A 22,119-nucleotide genomic window follows, 5' to 3' on the forward strand; every position below is an offset into this window, starting at 1 on the left:
CAATTCAATTGTAACCAGTCCTGGTAATTCAATATGTACCTAATGACAATTACTTTGTAACAATTTCATGTGTATGAAACAAGATGCAGTTTAGGAGATTCCTCTGTCTTGCCTGGACTGCTTAGCTAGGGGTCTTTCTGAACTTTGAGATATAGCTGCAAAGGGAAGAACGATATTGATTCCATATTTCTGTTTATATCCTACTCCCACTTTTTTTTGGTAACATCTGCATGAAACTGCATGTGTATAGACACAGTGAAATCCAATGCAGAGTTACTCCAATTTAAGCCCATTGATTTCAATGGGCTTAGACTGGAGTAACTCTGCTTAGGATTTCACTGTTACTGACCTCCCCTCAATCTGAAAATCTCATGGGATTCTTAAAGATCAGCTTCCTTACTTATCTGATTCCTGCACCACTTCCCTGTCTGCAACTTTATCATTGTCATGATGTCAACTAAGCCAAAGGCGGTCAGGGACTCAAATTCATTCCTCTTTATGGTCCAAGTGGGGTCAGTGCCTGGGATAAAACGAATCATAATTGTAGGCTAATCACAGTGAAATATATGATGTTAAATACGTGACTTGCATTCTTCTTCCCCTCTAGTTTGAAAAACAGTCTGTCATGGGAGACTGCAGAGATAAGCTGCTACTTAGTCTGCTAGAATCCAGTGTTCATATTTGTCTTGAAAAGAGCAGGTTCCAAGTTCTTACGTACAGGAATTGAAATCTGAGAGCCAGGCCGATGCGACACTTGGTTTCTGATTAATGCGTTGTTATAAGTTCTGCTCCTCAAGCCTAAATGTGTGGGAACAATCAGTGGAGGTTTCTGTGACCAAGGAAAGGTGTTCAGCACATGCTCAAAACACCTCTCTCCATTATTGCTTCACATATTCCAGGACTTCGTATACAAAGCAGACTGATGATGAGTGAAATTTGGTAAAGCTTTGGACCTGCATCAGGCAGCCATTTTGGAGGTGGTTTCTCTGCATTAATTGCTATGTATTTGGTCTCATTCATCTAGTCATGTTTCCCCTTCTTGCTGTGATACCATGCCCCTTCATGGCTGTCCTGCTGCTGCAATGTTGTTGTTTTTTCCCTTCAATATTTGCTAAATTTTGTCAGGATCCAGGTAGTTAATTTGGAATAACTACTACCAACTGATAGACCTATGCTGACTTGGCAGTTTCTGGCCAGAAGTACATTAACTTCTGGTGGCTTTCACATCCACTGGCTATGGCAGCAATGCTCCACCCACCATCCATCAAAGAGGACTGAGCAGCTTAGCTCCTGCTTCCTTCCTTCTGTTCCCAGCATTAGCCAGTGCTGAGCATGTAAGTCTTCCTCTTTCACTTATTCACCAGTACCTTTCAGCACCACCAGTGCTCAGTGCACAGACTAATTCTGCTTTCCACCCGCAGATCCCAAACCCTTCTAGCTGTGACATCCAGAACGCTGGCAAGGCTGCCTACCTCAGGGAATACTGTGATGGGCAGTAGTAGCAGCTAGACTTGCAGACGTGCTAGGAAGGGAAGATGAGGATGAAGTGGAGGTGGATTGGCCATTAGCATGCCAGGCCTGGGAAGCTGAGGAGGCGGTTAGAGAGACAGGTATGGGGGGGGGGAGGGAAAGGAAGCACGAAAATGAGTTAGAAACGGAAGCACCAGCAGTGCAGTGCCTGTCCCCCAGTGCCAAGTTCAGAAGGAGGGCAAGGCTTGGAGAACTTCTGTGCAGTGTTGCACTTGTATACAGATGACCTCACCCTTCTCCACCAAAATTTGGAGTTTGGTTGTTCCTGAAGTTGCACTGTGCTTTGAAGGAACTTGTTCTGAAGACTATTGAGGAATCAGACTACCTACTTACCCACCCAGGACAAATCTTGACTAGGACCGTTTTTGGACTGGAAGGCCATGGGGAAATGCTTGACTGAGAAGTACTGGCTGCAGAATTTGCACTGTCTTGTATAGGGTATGAATGGCCTCAGTTTATACAGTGGCCTCTGTACATACTAGCACAAAAGCCTCAACTGTAAGGAATCAGTACTTAGTTCCACAACTATTTTAGTCCTAGATAGTTATGGAGAGCCTGGCTCTGAAAGTCAATGTTTATTTTGCAAAGCCGAACGGTGTGTGCGCGCGCGTGCTTTTTTATTTCCATGAATGGTGTGTGTGCTGAGTGGCAAGCATAAATCGTGCTGTATTAACATGTTATGCAGCCTCTCCAAGAAGCCTCCTTTTCTTCTGCAAACTTTCCTTTGCCAGTGATGAGGAAAGTTACCCATATTAACTACTATTCTGAAATGAGTATATTGAGGATGGTTTTTTGTTTATTTATTAGCTGCATTTCTACCCTGCAGGAACTGAAGGTGGCTTAAGTGTTAGTTGCTGCTTACCTTGCAAGTAAAGACCAAAAAAGGGAGATGACGATGTTTAAGCCCTCTTGTCTGCATCTTGCCCTAGGTAGATTTGAATAAACAAAATGGTGCTGGGTGCAGTTGGACTTCTGGACAGAAAAAAATTGTATTTATCACATTTCCTTTGTGTCTTTGAACTTTTCTCTTTTTTAATGTACAAACAGAGTTTATAGCTTGCTAACACACTAGCTGCTGAACAACAGCTTTACGGGTCCTGCTGGATCAGTTTGTTGGTTACAGGCTGCTTTAGTGAATGAGATGAGTCTGCACCCATGTGGGTGCAAGCTAGCATACTTTATATTGATGGAAATCCAGGAGGGGTTTTGCCAGGTCCAAAAAAGGGTTTGGTCAGTTGATTGGTCAAACATTAAGTGTTTTTTCAAATGTTAACTTTATTAGAACATGGAGTTACTTTAATCAAAATAAACTTACCATGAAATAATTTTTAAGATGAAGGAATGTAATGATTCATTATTATTGTCAAGAGTTGTACGTTTCTGTAAAACGTGAATATTCACTAAACTCTCCATTTTTGGCTTTTATCCTAGATCACTAGAAGTGCTCTGCAATTTTAAAAATGTAGAAATTAAATAAAGAGAAGGAATTCCAGCTGTTTTAAAAAGAGCAACTGCCTTTTGAATTTGACTTGCTAAGTAAGCTGCCGGCCAGTTCTTCCTGTTCAGAGGTGCTTGTAGTTATAGCAGGTGTGGAGTAAGGGAAGGTTGCAGCGCTGCTGGGTTTACTCCTGTGTGCTGCAGGACAAGTGGAGTGTAGGAACCCTCATTTCTGTCCTTGCTAACAAATGGCACTGTAAAGAACTCACCCCCTCCTCGTGCAACTCTGGATTCTTGGTTTGGAATGTTGGACTGTGGTCAGTAGCAGGTTATCGATTGACCAGCATGCCAACCTTAACCAGAAGAATTGCCAACAATTCTGTTTTTGTGGACTTGTCTAGAGGGACCAGGATTCCCAAGAGCTAATGTAGGGCTAGCCCCAGGGCATTATGATAGCTCAGAAGATTTTGAACAGTACCCCTCCCCACTCGTCAGTATTTCAACCTGGTTTTGAAAACACTTTTTAAATCAGTTTGCCATGTGGTGTGGGAGAAGCAGTAGAGAGGGAGCTGATATTTTGAGAAAAACCTAAGGGCCTTTGGGCTCATGATGTTAAGCCTCTCTTCATGTCCTGCCCAAAGGTTTAGTTGAAAAAAGTTGTAAGCAGCCATATTGGTCTGCAGGAAGTCCCCAAACAAGAACAAAACCAGCATAATATCTTTTATTGGGACCAACCAAATGGACACAAAAGATGGTGTGAACATCCAGGCTCACCAGACTTCTATTTCACTAAAAAATAACGAGGCCAAGTCTCTTCCATTGTGCTTAGTGTACTGTAGCTAGTTGAGCAGCTTGACTTAGAGCCAAGCTACAAGTGACGCCTGACACAGGTTGGACACTTGTCAGCTTCCCTCAAGTTTTGAAGGGAAATGTAGGCGTCCTGGTCTTGCAGCTTGGCTCTCCAACTGCTGTCCAGTGGACTTTTCAACTGTCACTTGTCCAACATTCCGCCAAGCTGCCGACATTTCCCATCAAAACTTGAGGGAAGCTGACAAGTGTCCAACCTGTGTCAGGCGTCACTTGTAGTCTGGCTCTTAAAAAATACAAGTTCACATCCTCACTCAGCCATAGGGCTCATTATGGAACTGTGGGCCAGTCACCTCTCAGCTTTGCCTTTTTAGGGGCAGGGAATGGAGGAGAGCAGGGTGTGCTACCCTGAATTAATAAATGGAAGTTGCTCAGTATTAATAACCTGTGTAGAATTTAGGAGTATGCGGCTACAGCACCCTGATTCTGACAGGCGCTGGTCTGCTGGAATGTGCTGGACAATGCTCAGTCCCCAAAGCGCTGGACTGCCTTATAGAAATGATGCACAAGTGTCAGGTGCTGAGGAATTTGAAACCTTCCCTCCACACTACCAAGCCCTAGGAGGCAATTGGAAATCTAGCTACAGAAGCTAGCAGATCCTCAAAAGTTACGGGATTGAGGCGTTGTGCTTTCCATTTTATACCTCCCTAGTATCTTCTGGGGAGGGAATGTGGCTTGGTATAGCCCAATCTTGGAAGCTAAGCAGGGTTGATACTTGGGTGGGAACCACCAAGGAAGGCTGTGCAGGGGAAGGCAATGACAAACCACCTCTGCTTCTCATCGCTTGCCCTGAAAGCCCTTTTACTGGTGTTGCCATAAGTCAGTTGCGACTTGACAGCACATGCCTACCTAGTATCAGCTGAATCCATCTCAGGATAGCTGCCAGACACTATTTAGCTTGCCTGTTGTATAATGTCAAGGAAAAAGATGTTTCCGCACAGAGTGTATTAGAGTCAGTGTATGGGGTGGAATTCTGGACTCGGGGATCTGGGTAGCCTTGGCCTACCGGATGCCTTTGTTTTAGGTGCCTGAATAGAAACACTAATCTCACTGGGTCAGGAGGCAAGTAACTTCTTACAAGTTTGCCATATGTTTAGTTGTTTATGTCTATGTGTGTAAAGTGCCATCAAGTCATAACTGACTTATGGCAAGCGACCCCAGCAAGGGGCTTTCAGGGCAAGCGAGAAGCAGAGATGGTTTACCAGTGTCTCCCATTCAAGTACTGACCCTGTTTAGTTTCTGAGATTTGATGAGTTCAGGCTATATACCATGCCGCCTTCGCTCCCATTAGCTGTTAGTACGTGGTGCAAAAAAAAAAAACCCTAAAATTTTGCACCCCAAAAAGGCTGTTTTGTAATGTGTAAAAAATGTTTACATGTGTACAGTATCTCTACCTTTTCTTCATGCTTGCAAAATATTGGCATGTATGCAACTTGGCATGTACAATACCTGGTATGCTAAAATATCTTACATAAATTACATGGGTGGGAGAGTGTTTCCAAGCAAGAAAATGTGAGATAACGTTGTATGATAACACATTATTCCTATCTTGTTCAGCACAGACAAGATTTAGCCCCTTACAATAAATATAAATTCAGGAAACTAAATTCTTTAGGATATTCTTAAAATTGCCGAATACTTTCTACATTCTAATATCATGAACAAACCAGAAATTTGTGATTGGCATGACCAGTGTATATTGTTGAACTTCTGTGTTCTTTCCTCTTCTCTCATGTTGAGCTGAAATTTAATACTGATTTAGGAAGTCCTTGATCTAAGCAAAGTTTGTTGTAATGTCTGAATGTGGGTGGTACTCAGTCTTATCTCTGAGTAACCAGCTTTCTAAATAATTTTAATCATGCTTTAGAAAGGAGCTTTACTCGGAGGGTAACAAAGCCCATTTTTTTAAAAAAAAATATACCTTAATTTGGATGTCACTACAAATTGCGGTTTGGTTAAAGGTGTCTTAAACTGGGAATGCTTCAAGTGCTAGGGTTGTCAACAGGCCTGGCAAAAAGTGGCCTGTTGCTTAAATAGAGACTAAATATATGGAAATGGGTGGCTGAAGCTTTTTATGGCATTACCTGGTAAAGGACATCCCGTTAAACCTCTATTAAAGGGACAGGAGGTTTCTCGAGGCAGTTGGCAACCCTATTGATCATGGTTGTGTGTGCAGTGGGAGCTAGAGTTGCAAGTTGCTTGGAGAACAAAATGTCCTGTCTCTTTTCACAGAGGCTTAATGGGATGTTTTTTTCCAGGTGATATTATTTAGCAGCCTATCCAGTGGCTGATTTTCACACATTAGGCATCTATTAAAGGGACAGGCCTGTTGGCAGAACCTGAAAAGAAACCTGGTTTGTGTTCATCATAAGCAACTGAATACATCCTCAAGATTTGGGAAATAGAACAATAAAATGATCTACAACTTCCCTCCTGCAGTTGATTAGAAGCTAACAATTAAGTCTGGAAATGCAGAAAGAAAGATGTTCTAGATAAGTCAAGTCAAGTTTATTATTACAGTCTGCGACCAGCACATATAAAACCATTTGCAAATCAGTTTAAAAACAGTTGAGACTGGATACAGGAGAAGAATAATGAATAAATATAAGAATAGAAAAATAAGATCATAAATTAGTTGTTTAAAAGGTTAAAATACATTCAGTCTGCCTTATGCGATATACGTTGCTTGTAGACCTGGGCACAGAATCTTGCTACTTGACGTGTTGTCTGGTGATTCCGATCAGACAAAAGATAAGTTTGATTTTATTTGAACTTCCAGGGAATCATTCTACTAATGGACTGATGGTTTCTGCTCTAATTTTACTATGACTTGGGCAGTTAAAGAAGATGTGCTCCATTGAATCAGTTTCTCTTAGGGGATAGGAGCAAAGCCTAAGAGAGTAAGGGACAGCTTTAAACTTTCCTTCCAGAACGGCAGAGGGTGGAGTCGAACTGCTAGCTAAAGTAAATGCCCTTCTGGAGTTACTGGATTCTAGATACTCTTGTTATATTCTGCCAACTGTGTTGCTTTTTAATCACTGCTTTAAAAGGTGGGAAATTATTAAGTCTATCCCATCACCTAGTCACTAAACTACTAAAGGAAATATACACCAAGGCTGTACAGCAAGAGGTGAGAAATTTAGGACCAGGCTAGAAGAAACAAACAAAAAAAGATGAGTATCTGGTAAACTAAATCAGTTCTATTGAAATAAATATTAAAATTCTCCCTCCCAACTCCACCCCACTGCAGTTTGATCAAATTGTATCCGTGTTTCCTGGCTGAAGCCTCCGCAGTTGAGAATATTGGGACATAAATGTATATTACTCTAGATGATGAACTTGCCGAAAATAATCAGTGTGGACAGATGTATGAGAATTCTGATGCTGCTACAAAAATAAAAAGCTACAAGACCTGTGTGCTCTCATAAGAATAGAAAAGCGGCTGTGCAAAATCAGGCCACAGGTCCATTTAGTCAAGTATTCTGTTCCACACAGCAGCCAATCAGATGTCCCTGGAAGGTGCAAAAGCAGGGCAGGACATACAGGCCCATTTCCCTCTGTTGTTGGTCCCCCAGCACTGGTATTCATAGGATTACTGCCTCTGAATTTGGAGGTTCTATTTCGCAGCTGAGGTTTATAGTTGTTGATAGACCTGCCATGAATTGGCTAGCCTAGCTGCCTTTTAGAACCCATTACACTGGTATGCAAATATGTGAGAATTCAGGAAGTTCTGCAGAAGGAAAAGCAGCAAGGTTTGCTTTTAAAAAAAAAAAACTTGTGGAAAGAAATGGAAGTAGAGGTGCCAGGCCCCCTCAATCTCCCGGTGGGGGACAGGGGCCTGACACTTACCTTTGTGGAGAGGGGGGTGCGTGCGTGCAGAGCGCGCGCCCCACAGGTGCAGTGATGTCACTTCGGGGGTGATGTCATCGCGTGGCTGGGTGCTGAAGAATGCAACCGAAACGGGCCATTCTGCCATGGATCAGGCCCGGTTTTGAGGTGCTGCAGAGCTCAGGAGCATTCCAGTGCTCCACAGCGCCTCAAAACGGGCCCGATCCGTGGCAGAACGGTCCCGTTTTGGGTGCTGTGGAGCACAGGAGCGTTCCTGCGCTCCACAGTGCCTCAGAAATGGTCCCAATCCACGCCAAAATGGGCCCGCTTTGGGGCACTGCGCTGTGCTCCGCAGCTGCTGAAAACGGGCTCGGTTTGCCGTGGATCGGGCTTGTTTTGAGCACTGCGCAGGAGCGCTCTTGTGCTCTACAGTGGCCCTGACCCGGGCCAAAACAGGCCCAAACCCAGCGGCTGTGGCGCACAGGAGCATGCTGCGCTGTGGGGGAGCGGGCAAGGAAGGTGCGCACCCCCCCCCACTGCTCAGATCAGGGGGGGCAGGGGGGCGGGGCGGGAGATCCCCCGCCCCTACCGGGGGTCTGGGATCCCTAAATGGAAGTCTTAAGCAGCCCTTTTCTTGCTGCTTATTGGCCACTGATGAGAACCTTCCAAGCCTGCCTTTAAAAAAAAAAAAGAGGCTGTTGGGAAAAGGGAATGAGAATTCAGTTTTGTTCAGCCCATAAAAACCTGGACTTTCTGGACTGGGAAAGAGGATTGCAAACTGAAGCAGATTATATGTGGCAATGAATTAACAACTTGAATGACAGATTTGCAATTGCTGCCCCTCCTGTTAGTCAGTGGGTCTGACAGCAAACAAACTCTCAGCAATTATATGCAGGGTCTGTCACTCTGCCTGTTATTCCGGTTCCTTCATCTCTGCACTAAGGGAGACAGAAATATTGAGCATTACCTTTCCTCTGAACAATGAGGAGTGTTGTTTAGTAATTATAAGGCATCAGAGGGGAGGGGAAAGGGTGTGTGTGTTATAATGAAGTGCTTCACCTTGGATTATTTAATGCTGTTTTACTCTTCACGTCTGCTTGTATAGCCTCTTAAGCAGATCCAAATCTTGTCAAGTCCTGAATGAGAGACCTCTTGAAAACCCTATTCACATAACTGAAATATTTAGGAGGGAGGTCGAATATGCATTTAATTAAAAAAAAAATAGAATGGGGTCTCTTAAAAATTGCCTATTGTTGATCTTTGTATGGTGCATGTTACGTATAAATGTTACCAAGCAACTCTTTGGCTTTTAGCTGAGATGCCCTTCCCTGCAGCTGTTGACCGGGCAATGCCATGTGCCTGGGCCAGTGTTAACAATATTGGTGCAATGCCTCTCCCCCCTCCCTGTTCATCATTCACACGAAGTTCTAACCAATGGGGTGCCCCAGGGAAAAGAAGTTTCCCATGTGGGTGCAGTAGAATGGCACGTTATTAAGTAACCTAATCAGTGCATGCTTAACTCCCACTTTTGCCAAATGGAGTTACTCTAAGGTAAAGCTTTGCAGCCCTGATCAGATTTTTTTTAAAAAAAAATTGACTTCCCTCATAGTAACCTAGATTTAAGTCGAGTGGCGCCTTGGAAACCAGCAACATTTTCAGAGTATGAACTTTTGAGAGTTAGAACTCCCTTTTTCAGGTACCATTAATATTCTGAAGAAGGGAACTCTCAAAAGCTCATACCCTGAAAATCTTACTGGTCTTTAATGTGCCACTGAACTCAGATGCAGATTTTCCATTGCAGCTGCCCGCCTAAAACTAGTAGTAACCTGTCTTTCTATTACCAAGGTTCTTGCTTTACTATCCTTTCATGCACAGTATTTTTATCAACACGAACTTGGAAGTCTTGGAAACTGGAGGCCTTCTCTAATAAAAAATCGGTGGCTGTCCCTCATATAGTTTTGTATATTTTTAAGGCATAGTTAGTATAATGATGTTGAGATCCTAAAATAAAGATTAATGCATTTTTGTTATTCACAGATAGTGTAATGCTGTGGCTGAGAGTGTCAGACTAGGATCAGGAGACCTGGGTTCAAATCCCCCCTTTGCCACAAAGCTCTCTGAGTGACCTTGGATCTCTCATTCTCTCTTAGCCTAACCTATCTCAGAGGATAAAATGGAGGAGGGAGAACAGTACATGGCAATCTGAGCTCCTTGGAAGAAGGACAGGATGAAAATGTACTCGCAACACTTTTATTTTTATTTACACACCTTTCTCCCCAATGGGGACTAAAAGTGGATTACTTTATTCTCTTTGTCTCCATTTTTCTCTTTGTCTCCATTTTTCACAACAATCTTTTGAGAGAGGTTAAGCCAAGAGTGTGACTGGCCTAAGGTCACCCAGCAAACTTCTGTGTTAGAGTGAGGATTCAAATCTGGGTCTCTCAGAAACTTGTCCAACACTCTTAACCACTAGCATTCATATACTCACACCTTGACCTACCTCACAAGGTGGTGTTGGGACAAAATGGGAGACGGGAGGGCCGTTAAATCCTTGAAGGAAGGGTGAGATGGAAATAGTTAAATTCTCCTGTCCCAGCATAAGAGTTATGAGGATAATACGCAATCAATACAAATTCATTCATACAATAAGATGGAGGAAGTACTTGGTTGGGGCCCAAAGGCAAGAACTGATATATCAATTTTGCCTGCCTGCTCCCACCTCATGGAATGTTTTTGGTTGTGAGTTGAACTATATGGGTTGCTGCCCAAATGTACTGTTAAATTGTATTATATGCTTTTAATGCTATTTTTATTGTAATTTATTTACGTTGTAATCTGCTCTGAGCCTGGGTGTGGGGGAAAGCAGTTAATAAACCCAATAAATAATAATAATATTGGTTATCCAACCTAGAAAGAAATAATCTGTGAGGACCAACAGCTGCCTTGTGATATCGGAGGAGCTCTCCTGCCAAGTATCTCTTAAAGTACATGGCCAATATGAATACTATGGCTTCTGGTGAAGAAAAGCCTCCTAGGGTTTTGGCAAATTATAGGTTATGCAGAACTTTCTGATAGTTTATTTTATTTACTGGAATTATAATCTGCCTTTCCCACTGAGACTAACGGGAATAATATACTAATCATCTTGCAAGAAATGCAAGTTTTCCTTTTACTATAGCCTTATGTGAGGGGCTTGAGTTTTTTGGTACTCTCCAGTAGAACCCAGTCAGACAGCATGTTGCCTAAAAAATCTGTTTTGAAAATCTTACCAGTTTGCAAATTAAGACCTTTTTAAGAATTGGGGGGGGGGGGGTTAAGATATTCTGTGTAGCCAGGCAGATCATAAAGAGTGGGGAAGGAAACAAGATGAGAGACATTGCAGTGTTAAGCCCAAAAAGTTAGCCATCTTTGAGGTAGTGAAATGTAATCTGTGATGCAAATTCTAGTGGGAAGGAGGTATTAAGGTTGCCAGGTCCAGGTTGGGAAATTCCTGGAGATTTTGGGGGTGGAGCTTGAAGAGGGTAGGGTGAGGGGAGAGGCCTCAGAATATACCATTACGCCATAGTGTCTACACTCCAGAGCAGCCATTTTCTCCAGGGGAACGGATCTCTGTAGCCTGGAGATCAGTTGTAGTTCCAAGAGATCTTCAGCCACCAGTTGGAGACTGGCAACCGCAGGAGGTTCAGATGTTTATGCTGAAGTTCGTTTAAGGGCAAAACACGGATTTTTGGAGGATAGCCCTTCATGGTTTCCCTTGACCCCATAAATGTATCTGAGGAAGAAGTGGGGTTGCCATCCCGTAAGTGGAGCCTGGAGTTCTCCAAGAATTACAGCTGATCTTCAGACTACAGAAGTTATTTCCCATGGAGAAAATAAAGTTTTCTGAGTGCAGATTCTGTGGCATCACTCCCTTTCAGATCCCCTCCCCCCATTTCATCCTTCCCAGCCACCACTGCCATATCTCCATGATTTTCCCAAGTTGAAGTTGGCAACCCTAAGATGAAGTGACATGAGGAAGTCAATTTGAGAATAATTAACGCACCTGTTAACTTCTAAAAGTCTACATTTAGGCTTCTCCTGTGTACTTTCGGAATTTTTAGAACTTGGGCCATGAAAATAAAGATAAGGCAGCCAAGATACTTTGCGTTATTTATTTATTTGTGTTATTTATAGTCTGCCTTTCTCATGGAGACTCAAGGCGGATTACACAGTGTGGGTTAGTACAGTCAATATCAAGACATTTCAATAAAACATGTAATGGTTTTATATATGCAAATTTGCAAAGATTTTAGGAACCCAAGGAAATCCAATACAGAGCTAAGGAAATGCCAAACCACAGCAAAAGCAATTCTACAACTGACATATTCAAAAAACACAGAAACTAACCCAGTAACCCACAGCAAAAGAAGCGGAGTCTATGGTCCATGAATATTTACAGAAATAATAGTAAAGTCCTTATCCTTTTACTGATGGATCTCTATGAGACTACTTCCCTATAGCAAAGCCCTCCTATCTGAGCAAAAAGCCCTCTTGAATAATTCAGTTTTGCATCATGTGTGGAAGGCCAGGAGAGTGGGAGCTTTCCTAACCTCCTCAGGTAGACCATTCCATAAAGTGGGGGCCACTACAGTGAATGCATGTGTATGGGCAACTGTTGATTTTGCTGTTCTGCAAGTTGACATCTGCAGAAGACCCTATTCAGATTAACAAAGCTGCCATAGCAGAATATGAGGAGAGAGGCGATCCTGTAGATATGATGAGCCAATTTAGTGTAGTGGTTAAGAGTGCAGGACTCTAATCGGGAGAACAGGGTTTGATTCTCCTCCACTTGAAGCCAACTGGATGACCTTGGGTCAGTCACAGCTTCTAGGAGCTCTCTCAGCCCCACCCACCTCACAGGGTGATTGTTGTGGGGATAATAATTACATACTTTGTAAACCGCTCTGAGTGGGCGTTAAGTTGTCCTGAAGAGCGGTATATAAATCAAATGTTGTTATTAGGCCATGAAGAGCTTTGTAGGTGATAGCTAATACCTTGAATTGGGCTAGGTAATGGATAGATACCCAATGGAGAGACTGTAGAATGGAAGTAATATTCATAGTCCTCTTAGCTCCCGATAATAGCCAAGCTGCAGCGTTCTGCACTAACTGGAGTCTCCGAGTTAACTTAAAGGGGAGACCCAGGGGTCATTTCGTAGAAAAAGAGCTGGAGGAACTCATTAGTGTAACTCATTTGCGTATGCCACATCCCCTGATATCACCTATCCTGGCTGTTTTGGACCCAATCCTGGCCATTCAGGGCCGACACTGGGCCCAAATTGGCAAAAAGGGGCTGAAATGGTCAGGATTGGGCCTCTGCTGAGCGGGGAGAGTGATCCGCCACCTGTCAGAGGCCCGATCCGGGCCGTTTCAGCCCCAATCCAGGCTGAAATGGGCCCAAAATGGCCGAGTGTTAGGTGGGTGGGGCCACTTGACATGTGACCTCTTTGGGGAACTGCCAGAACTGCGTTCCTGTGCGTTCCCCCTCGAAATGAGCCCTGGGGAGACCTATATAGAGTGCATTTCAGTAGTCAAGTCTTGATATTACCATGTCATGGATCTGGGTGGCCAGATCGGCTGTGTCGAGGTAGAGGGCCATCTTCCAGGCTACACTGAGTTTGTGGAAAGCATTTTTTCCGGCTGCCTTAATTTACTTTTCTAGCACTAGCTCTGGATCCAGTATAACCTCTAGGCTCTTAACTGAGTCTGTAAGGGTCAGATGAACTCCGTCGAAAGTGGGGAGTATGGTATCCTTCAAGATAGCTGCCTTCCCAACCATCATGTCCATCTTGTCTGGGTTCAGTTTCAGTTTGTTTGCTTTCAGCCACTTGACCACAGCCCTCAGGCAGCAGCTTAAGATCTCTACTGCATCCTGCAGTGATTTGGATAGTGAGATGAAATTGCTGAAGTTATGTTAAAAGAAAAAAATAGATTCTTCAAAATGTCATGATTTAAGGCTGAATAATACTTAATTTCTCTTATTTCAAAAGTGCTTTACGTTATCTCAGTATGCATTACAACCCCCCTGTAAGCTATGCCAGAAGGATTATCCACACAGGAGAAGTGATGGGTTGAATGTGACAGTATAGAAGTGTGCCTAAATCTACATGCTGAGTCAATGTCTGTTCCGATTATTGAACTGGGTCTCGGACTTTAAGGAAAAGCAAGTTTAGTAATTTATCTTGATATTTAAGGTCCCTGAGATCTTGCAGGGAACTCTGCATCAGTCAAGGAATTCTGGTTTTGAAAAATGTATTTGCACGAGGAGCTCTCTTGTAAATCCCCCACCCCTCCATCTTCCTTCCTCTCTAATCTCTACCCCCCATCATGTTGGTTTAGAGCCTAATTTAAATAAGATGCTGGCTAGCAGAACAATTTTAATAGTGCAATGGTGCACGTGCCCAGTGTCTGATTCAAACTGGGCCTTCTGCCACTGTGTTTGCAATGTTAAAAGACCAGAAATCCATAGTCTGGGCAGACACTTCACTGGCATGCTAATAATACTCACAGAGTGGGGTTGCAGGCATAGTGGCCCAATTCAAACAAGACACCGGGCGTGTTCAACATTGCACAGATTAGCTCTTCTAGCCTGCCTGCAGCACATTTAAATCAAGGCATACATGTTGAGTCGGAGCACTTTGTAGTGTGTTTTGGGCTGAATTCCTAACTGGTGAGCGGAGAGACCAAACATACCAAATGCTAGATTAACAACAAGTTAAGCAAGATGCTGCATTTTTAACGTGTGTTTCAGACCTTTAATGTGGCCAGCAGCTATTTCTTTGGACCTTTGCAGACATGATTGTTGGAATCCCTTTTAAGTATGGTTAAGAAACTGGGAGCCCCTTTCTTCAGGAGTGCAAATTTTGCCTGCCCTTTCTCCATCAATTTTAATTGCAGGGAGGCTTTATATTTGCCCCCCAGAGTTAACCATGGCTAATGCTAACCCTGGGAGCTCTTTAAATGCCACATAGCATCTTTTCTGAGTGTCGCTCCTATATGACCAGAGTAACATTTAAATGATTCAGCCGTGCATACAGGGAGATGCTTCTGTGGGTCCTCCTACAGCATCTGCCCCTATCCATATGGTTGGATCGTTTAAAATGTTATTCCAGCCTTGCAGGAGATGTTCACAAAATATAGTTCCTTTGTTGCTTAGGAAACAAAAGCTCCCCAGAGTCCCTCTTAACCAGAGAATTCAGATACATTTGCATTGCACCTTTGACTAAGGGTATCTTCCTTTAGTGCCAGATCTTATCAGCAGGTTAGTACACTCACAAATATATCCTTGTTTTCCAGTACATGCTTAGAATAACTACAGTACAATCCTAAAGACTGATTCAGCGAGCTTAGCAAGCTGTATCTGTGTTTAGGACTGTGCTGTTAGTAACTTATATAAATGAATGTGAACAACTAAGAGCTAAAATCTAAAAATGTAAACTTCCACCCCACCCCCTGCAGAAGATATTTAACCTTTACAGACTCCAAGGGGAAGTTCAGAAATGGGGAGCAACTACCATTTCTTGCTTAGGTGGCTTTGTGGGATAAACTAGAGACATAATAACTGCGTACTTAGAAGGCACAGTCTGTATGACCTAGAATGCACCCAGCCATCTGTAGGGTTGCTGCTGGAAATGATTGAACAAGCTGTCAACCAGGGAGGCTTCTCTGCTGCTGGTGATCTGCTCAGTAAGAAATCCCTCATAAGCTTCCAAGAAGCTGTAGGTTCCCTGGAATGCAGTATTAAAAATGCTGCTCTGAAGTGCAGTGAGCTTCAGAAAGTTGTCCAGGACAGCTTACGTGGTGTAGAAATGTACAAACGTGTTTACGGCTTCCTTTTTATAGTGATATATGATCTCTAATGTATGTAGTAGCAGCTGGGTCTTTCTCCTGGATTGTGTCCCCCCTGCCGTTGCCCTTTGTTGTCAAAAACAAGAGTTTATCTTTGGATTGTGGTTATATTAAGGTGCTATTCTCTCTGGATTTACAAGAGACATTTGTTTTAGGGAGTTCCTTAATATACAATGATTTACAGTAATTTTTAATTAGAACTCCTCATGGATTTTGAAACAAAGTTCTGCAAAGGTAGTGTAACAAGAATCTGCTTGGATAGGAGAAAACTCTCCTTCTTTGGAGGTTTTTAAGCAGAGGCTAGATGGCCGTCTGACAGCATTACTTATTCTGTGAACCTAGGCAGATCATGAGAGGGAGGGCAGGAAGGGTTGCATCAGTGCTTAGTTCTTGTGGCCCCTTCTTACCTGCCCAGGGTAAGGCTGATCGTTACCTTGGGGTCAGGTAGCAATTTTCCCCAGGCCAGTTTGGCTAGGGATCCTGATGGTGTTTTGCGTTCTTCTGGGCATGGAGCAGGGGTCACTGAGGGTGTGGGGAGCGGAGGTAGTTGTGAATTTCCTGCATTGTGCAGGGGGTCAGACTTCCAACTCTATGATTCTAACATCAAAATTAAAGTGGCAAAATTTAAGCTAGTTGGGGCTCAAATGAGAAAGGTGCAAGTAGGAAGCAGAAACAAACGTTTACAGACATCCTGCTGTGAACAGGAGAGCGCTTCCTTTTTCTGGCAGTGCTGGACTTAGAGGAGCCTGGTTAGGGCCCTCCAAATTAGAGATCCTCCACCTTTTCTGTGTTTGAATGAATTTGTTATAAATGGGCTGTTAACAGAGAAGCTGTGTAAACTATGAAGTGTGAGTGATGTTTTATACTTGAGCGTGTCCATGTATGTGTAACATCACAGGACTTTCCTACAGCCTCAGAAACTTTTCATGGATCAACCATTACCCGGTGAGGTTTAGATTCAGACCCGTAGAACCTCTGCAAGGGGGAGGGGGGATGGTTAGATTAGTCCCCTGCCCTCAAGGTGGAGGATCTGGATGAGTTCCTCACATCCCTTCAGGATTTTCCAGTCAGCAGGTTTGGTGCTCCTGTCACAGCTCTGGTTGACCTGTGGAATATGGAGATGATCCAGGCTGTGAACATGATCGTGCTGGAGTGACCTCTGTCCTCCGACAGAGTCCAGAATGTTCCTTTGTTTATTGAGGAGCTTGGAGCAGTGAAGTGGTTGGGTAGTGCAAGTGGAGAAAAACTCAAAGTAAATGTGACGGAGCACAGGTGAGAGCACATTATGGTGCTTGCTCTGTGGTGACGATGGCAGCAAAGCAAGCTCATTTCTCCAACATCACTGCTTTCACGCATTGCCATCCAGTGAAGTTTTCTGCATTGCGAAGGAGCTCTTATCCCAGGTTTCTGAGAATGTAGACCCAGAACACTTTCAGGCTCACCGTGATGCTTTGATGATGCATTTTAAAGATAAAATCGCTTGTATCCACCATGATTTAGATTCCACAGTTGGTGTGCAGTCCAGTCCATTGGACTGCAATCTGGTCCTAATTGTCTGGATTGGTTTTCAGTTAGTGAGGCCTGATGAAGTGTACAAATTGCTCAGAAGTGTGTGGCCCCCCACATCTAGAATTGACCTTTGCTCTTTGTGGCTGTAGGAGTGTTGAGCTGGGATGGGTTGATTGAATGGGTCCAGGCGGCAATAAATGCCTCACTGTGGGAGGGTATAGTTAGCTCCAAGCTGCTTGAAAGCTGTGGTTATGTGACCCCCTTCTGAAGAGGGCATCCCTAGATCCCACTGACCTGAACAATTACTGCTCCATGGCCAACATTCCATTTTGGGGCAAGGTGTACTTGAGTGGAAGTAGCCAGATAGTTTGAAGTGGATTTAGATGAGATGGATTATCTAGCCCCATTTCAATCTGGATTCAGGCCTGGGTTTGGGACAGAAATGGCTTTGGTCACCCCAAAACCAGGAGAGTTACAAGGCAGTGTGTCTCTGTTGACTCCCCTGGGCCTCTGTGTGACATTCATTACAATTAACAATGGTATCTTTTGGGAGAGGCTGGTTGAGTTGGGAGTCGAGGGTACCATGCTTTGGTGGCTGTGCTCTTACTTGATGGGCTGATTCTAGAAGGTTGTGCTGGGGGACTGCTGCTCAGACCCATGGCATTTATGCTGTGGAGTCTCTCAGGGTTCTGTCTTGTCCCCCAAGCTGTTCAACATCTGTGTGGAACTGCTGAGAGAGATCACTGGATTTGTAGTAAGGTGCCATCAATATGCAGATGGTACCCCACATTACTTTTCCTTAATAACTGAGTCAGGTGGGTCTGTGGAAGTCCTGAATAGATGCCTGAGGATGGTAATAAGATGGAGGAGGGCCAATAAACTGAAGCTCAATCCAGACAAGACTGAGGTGCTGCAGGCCAATGTCAAAAGTTCTCGAGAACTGAGGAATCAGCATGTCCTGGGCAGGGTTGCAATCCCCCTGAAGAAACAGGTTCATGGCTTGGGGGTACTGCTAGATCTTGGCCTTCAGTTGGAGACTTAGATCTCCTCTGTGGGTCATACTGTCTTTTATCACCTTTGGCTGATGTCCAGTTGTGGTCTTTCCTTGAAAAGTATGATCTGGCCACGGTAATCCATGCTCTGATTACATCCAGGTTAGGTTACTGTAATATGCTTCTCATGGGGTTCTGCTCTGAAAATGGTCTGGAAACTTTAGCTCATCCAAAATGTGGCAGCCAGGCTATTGTCATTGGTGGGATACAGGGATCATATCACCCAAGTGTTGAGAGAGCTGTCCTGAATGCCCGTTGGTTTCCCTTGAGGCTTGCCTAGCGCCTGTGTTCCTTCTTTTTAGTTGCCAGGCCAAAACATTTATGTTCATCTGGGCTTTTAATTAAAGGGTTGATTGTTTAACGCTATTTTAGCCCAGAAACTGTTATTTGAAGCTGTCTGTGGTCTGATTTATTATCTTATGTTTTTATAGTGGGCTGGGGCTTTTTAAATGCTTAATGTTAATAACTTTTAATGTTTTGTTTTTATTATTTTGTAAGCAACCTCAGGCAGGTTCCTGGAAAGATAGCGTTAAAATGCTATAAATAAATAAACAAATACTCTTATGTTCTTAAGACTGGAAACAGAATATTCCATACATGCAGGCTTTGTTCCTAACAAATTGGATCAGTAACAAGTATCTAGACTAGATTAGTAACAAATTTCACAGAAGGCTCCTCCTGTCCAGGAGGTTTCAGTTGAATAGTATCAGTTATATTTCATTATCTGTAATATATATTTTCTAATTTTTTATTTTTTGCAGCCTTTGGACAAGGAAGTGCTACCAACATGTTTGGCCAAATTCTTCCAGTTGTTTTGGAAAATGTTGATTTTTATGTGAATCTCAGTGCTTGTTCTTTTTGATGGTATTCCAAATGTGATAGTTGTGTGCTCAGTAAAATCCATTCTGAAGTCTTCTTAAATGAGCAACTCCAACTAGAAAGCGAGAAGCAGAAGTGTGAGGTGTTGAGGGGAGGGGAGGGGAGGGGAGGCGCTAAGGGCCAAGACGGTTTATAGGTCATGTGGTTAGACTGACTGAAAGATGGGTCTTAAGGAGTTGACTCACTTTTGAACCCTTTACATGAATTCTGAAATCCCTTCTAGAAACTTCATGTTTATTTGTGAGCCCATTGCATGAAATGTGCAGTAGTCCATTTCAGTAGTGGAACATACATTCCACGCGCTTAGCTGCAGGTTGGACACTAAGATGTAAAACATTGCCCTCTACAACAAATTTATAGAGAAAGAAAAGTTACCTTTTGCCTTATTAAGACTGAGTGCTGAGTATTTTTAATTTTGTAGGTGTGGTGTTTTTGCATTGATAACTTCAGAATATGCATCTGCTCTCCTAAAAACTGAAGCTGTGACTCCTGATTCTGCTGAGATAGATTTAGACTGGGCAGTTCTGTGCTATATTTAGAGGGATGGCTGGATGTACACGTTTTGTAGCTCATGTTAGCCTGCTTTGCACCACAGGCAATAATCTCTCCCTCTTTCACTTTCTTCAAGGTAACAGAAGATAAGAGCACAGCTGTTCTAGAGTTTCATGAAGTCGGTAAACATCCTGACACGCTCCCCAGGAGATTCGTATGGTTTTGCTGCATATGTGGCTGGATACGTTTTCAGACCAGCCTTGCTCATCGACTCTGAAAGATTACAGGCACCCCACCCCTCCCCGGGCTGCTTAGGAGACCCTCCAGAGGCTAGTCTGACCAAAAGTCATAAGGCAACTTAACACAAGAGAAGCAAACTAGCAACATATATACATATATATACACATTTCAGTGGACTAGGGGAAATAATGAGCACCACCTCATGGAATGTATTTATTATGTAAAATGTTAGCTCCTCTTTATAATTCCTCTGCCGTTCTCTCTCACTCACATATTGCTGCTGCTGCTTTTACTTAACAAGGTCTCTCACACTCTTAATTTTAAAGGCGCAAAACTGTTTACTCCAGTTGTAAAGGAACTTGCAACACAGTGGAATCAGTGTAGTCTTAAGAAAAATGGACTCACTTCTGTCTCTATTAAAAGTTGGAAAATGTGCAACACATCACAGTTGGATGGCTTTCATTCCAAGCGATGATATGGGCTGTGTGGCCCTTACACAGTCTCTCTGAGACAACATGCTGGGTGCAGGAATCAGCATTTCAACCATGGTTCCAGCAGGAGGTTTTGAAACAATCCCGCCTCCTCCCCCCTTTTAAGCTTCCAGCTACTCTAATACACAGAGCCCAGATACTACCCTTCACACTGCGGGTTTTGTTCAGTTGTTTGAGTCATCTGGAACTATTTGTTCTGTAAAGCCTTTTAGTACTAGCAGAAGTTGAGATGGTTTGGCTGAAGTATCTTCTCCGCAGTGCAGGCAAGCATCCCAACTATGCCGTTTTCTGATCCGTTCTTGTTCTTTGGCTTAAGTCAGACTTTTTGTTGCTTGCAAACCATGGCATGGATCCCACAATAAACCTCCACTAACAGGTTTATTGGCATTTCTGTGGCATGCAACTTCTCCCTGCCTCCCACTGCAGTGTGATGTAGTGGTTAGAGTGTTGGAGTAAGATCTATGAAACCCTTGTTCAAATCCCCAATGTGCATGGATGCTCACAGAGTAACCTTGAGCTAGTCACACATTCTCAGCCTAACCTACCTCCCAGGGTGGTTATTGTAAGGATAAAATGGAGGAGGGAAGAACCAAGTTGTAATACACTTTGAGCCCCAACTGGGGAGAAAAGGGGGGTATAAAAAATGGAAATAAATAAATAAAGCAATAATTTATTTAAAACCCTCAAAAAGCCCTCTGTTACTCTGGTGGGGAAAAAATGTTAGGGGAAAGAGGCTTGCAAGGAAAATGGCGTTAGTATGAGCAGTACCTTTGCAGGGCACAGCACACGGATTATAGTAATTTATTGCCACTTATCTATTCCTACTTTTAATAGTAAAGAGTCCAGTAACACTGTTAAGACTAACTGACTTTATTGTAGCATAAGTTTTGAGAACCACAGCTCACTTCATCATAAACTTTTAATAGAATTGTTAATGGTGCCATAGCACATGCATGAAGAAAAGAACAAAAATGGGGGACAAAACCCATCGTGGTAGCTGTGATAACCCTGCTCCTAAGAGCCAGAAGGAAAAAGACAGAGAATTGTTCAGTAAACTCCCATGTGCCGAAACTCCGTCGCTAATGTGCATGTCTCTGTATTTGCAGTGGCAGTGAAGGAATGTGGATAATCCTTCTTGTGTGGAACTAGCCTAATAGAGGGCCAGTTTGGCCATCTGATAAGAGAGGACACTATCGCTTTTTTATTATATGAGAAAGAAAATGAAGAACAGGCTGTGAAAGATTATTTTATTTAGTTCCGAGAGAGACCACATTCTGTTCAAACAAGCTTCTCCAGGTGTGGGCTCTTCCACTGTTTGACTAAATTGGTCCTAGTTCAAGAGAGGAGGAGTCCAAAAGTAATTACAGAGGAAAGTGTTGAGGCCTCATTGGATCCCTGCTGTGTAAATTGAAAAGCTGAGAATGGACATCAAGGGAATGTTTCATGCAGATGGAAAAAGGGGAATGGCACGTTCCCACCTATCAAACTGTTTGTGTATCTAAAGGGACCTTCAACTAGCTCTGCACCAGCTTAATGAAAGGCTGCTTAGTTAACTATTAAAACAAATGGCCAACCTGGCTTGGCAAGCCCTGTGCTTTACAGATTCCTTCAAGAAGAAGCATTTTGATTAGAGCAAGCAAATCCCTCATGGTTTTGCAAACACAATTCCTAAAGGAAAAGGAGGGCCGTGCTAGTTTCTGTAGACATCAGTGCAAATTTCTCACAACTGCTTAAAACAACAAAATATAGAGGCCAGCAGTTATTTTTGAGTGGAGAGTTTGAAGCAGTTTAAAACTGATCCCATGTGTGGTAGATGATTTTCTTTCCGCTCCTGATAAACAGGTTTTGCTGGTTTTTTAAAAATTATTCCAAAGTCTGTTTAATCAGAAGTGAGAGTGGGAAAAATAA

At 43.2% G+C, this 22,119-nt stretch overlaps 1 protein-coding gene across 4 annotated transcripts in view; it reads left to right on the forward strand.

Moving 5' to 3' along the window:
• PWWP2B (PWWP domain containing 2B) overlaps positions 1-20,437 on the forward strand; it is a 44,259-nt gene extending 23,822 nt beyond the window's left edge. For all 4 annotated transcript variants that reach the window (XM_054983425.1, XM_054983426.1, XM_054983428.1 and 1 more), the window contains one exon: positions 19,617-20,437. The gene's annotated coding sequence lies outside the window, so the exon portion shown is untranslated. The remainder of the gene's footprint in view (positions 1-19,616) is intronic.
• The last annotated feature ends 1,682 nt before the right edge of the window (positions 20,438-22,119 follow it).

The sequence above is a fragment of the Eublepharis macularius genome, chromosome 6 (genome assembly GCF_028583425.1).
Source record: "Eublepharis macularius isolate TG4126 chromosome 6, MPM_Emac_v1.0, whole genome shotgun sequence".
Classification (NCBI taxonomy): Eukaryota; Metazoa; Chordata; class Lepidosauria; order Squamata; family Eublepharidae; genus Eublepharis; species Eublepharis macularius.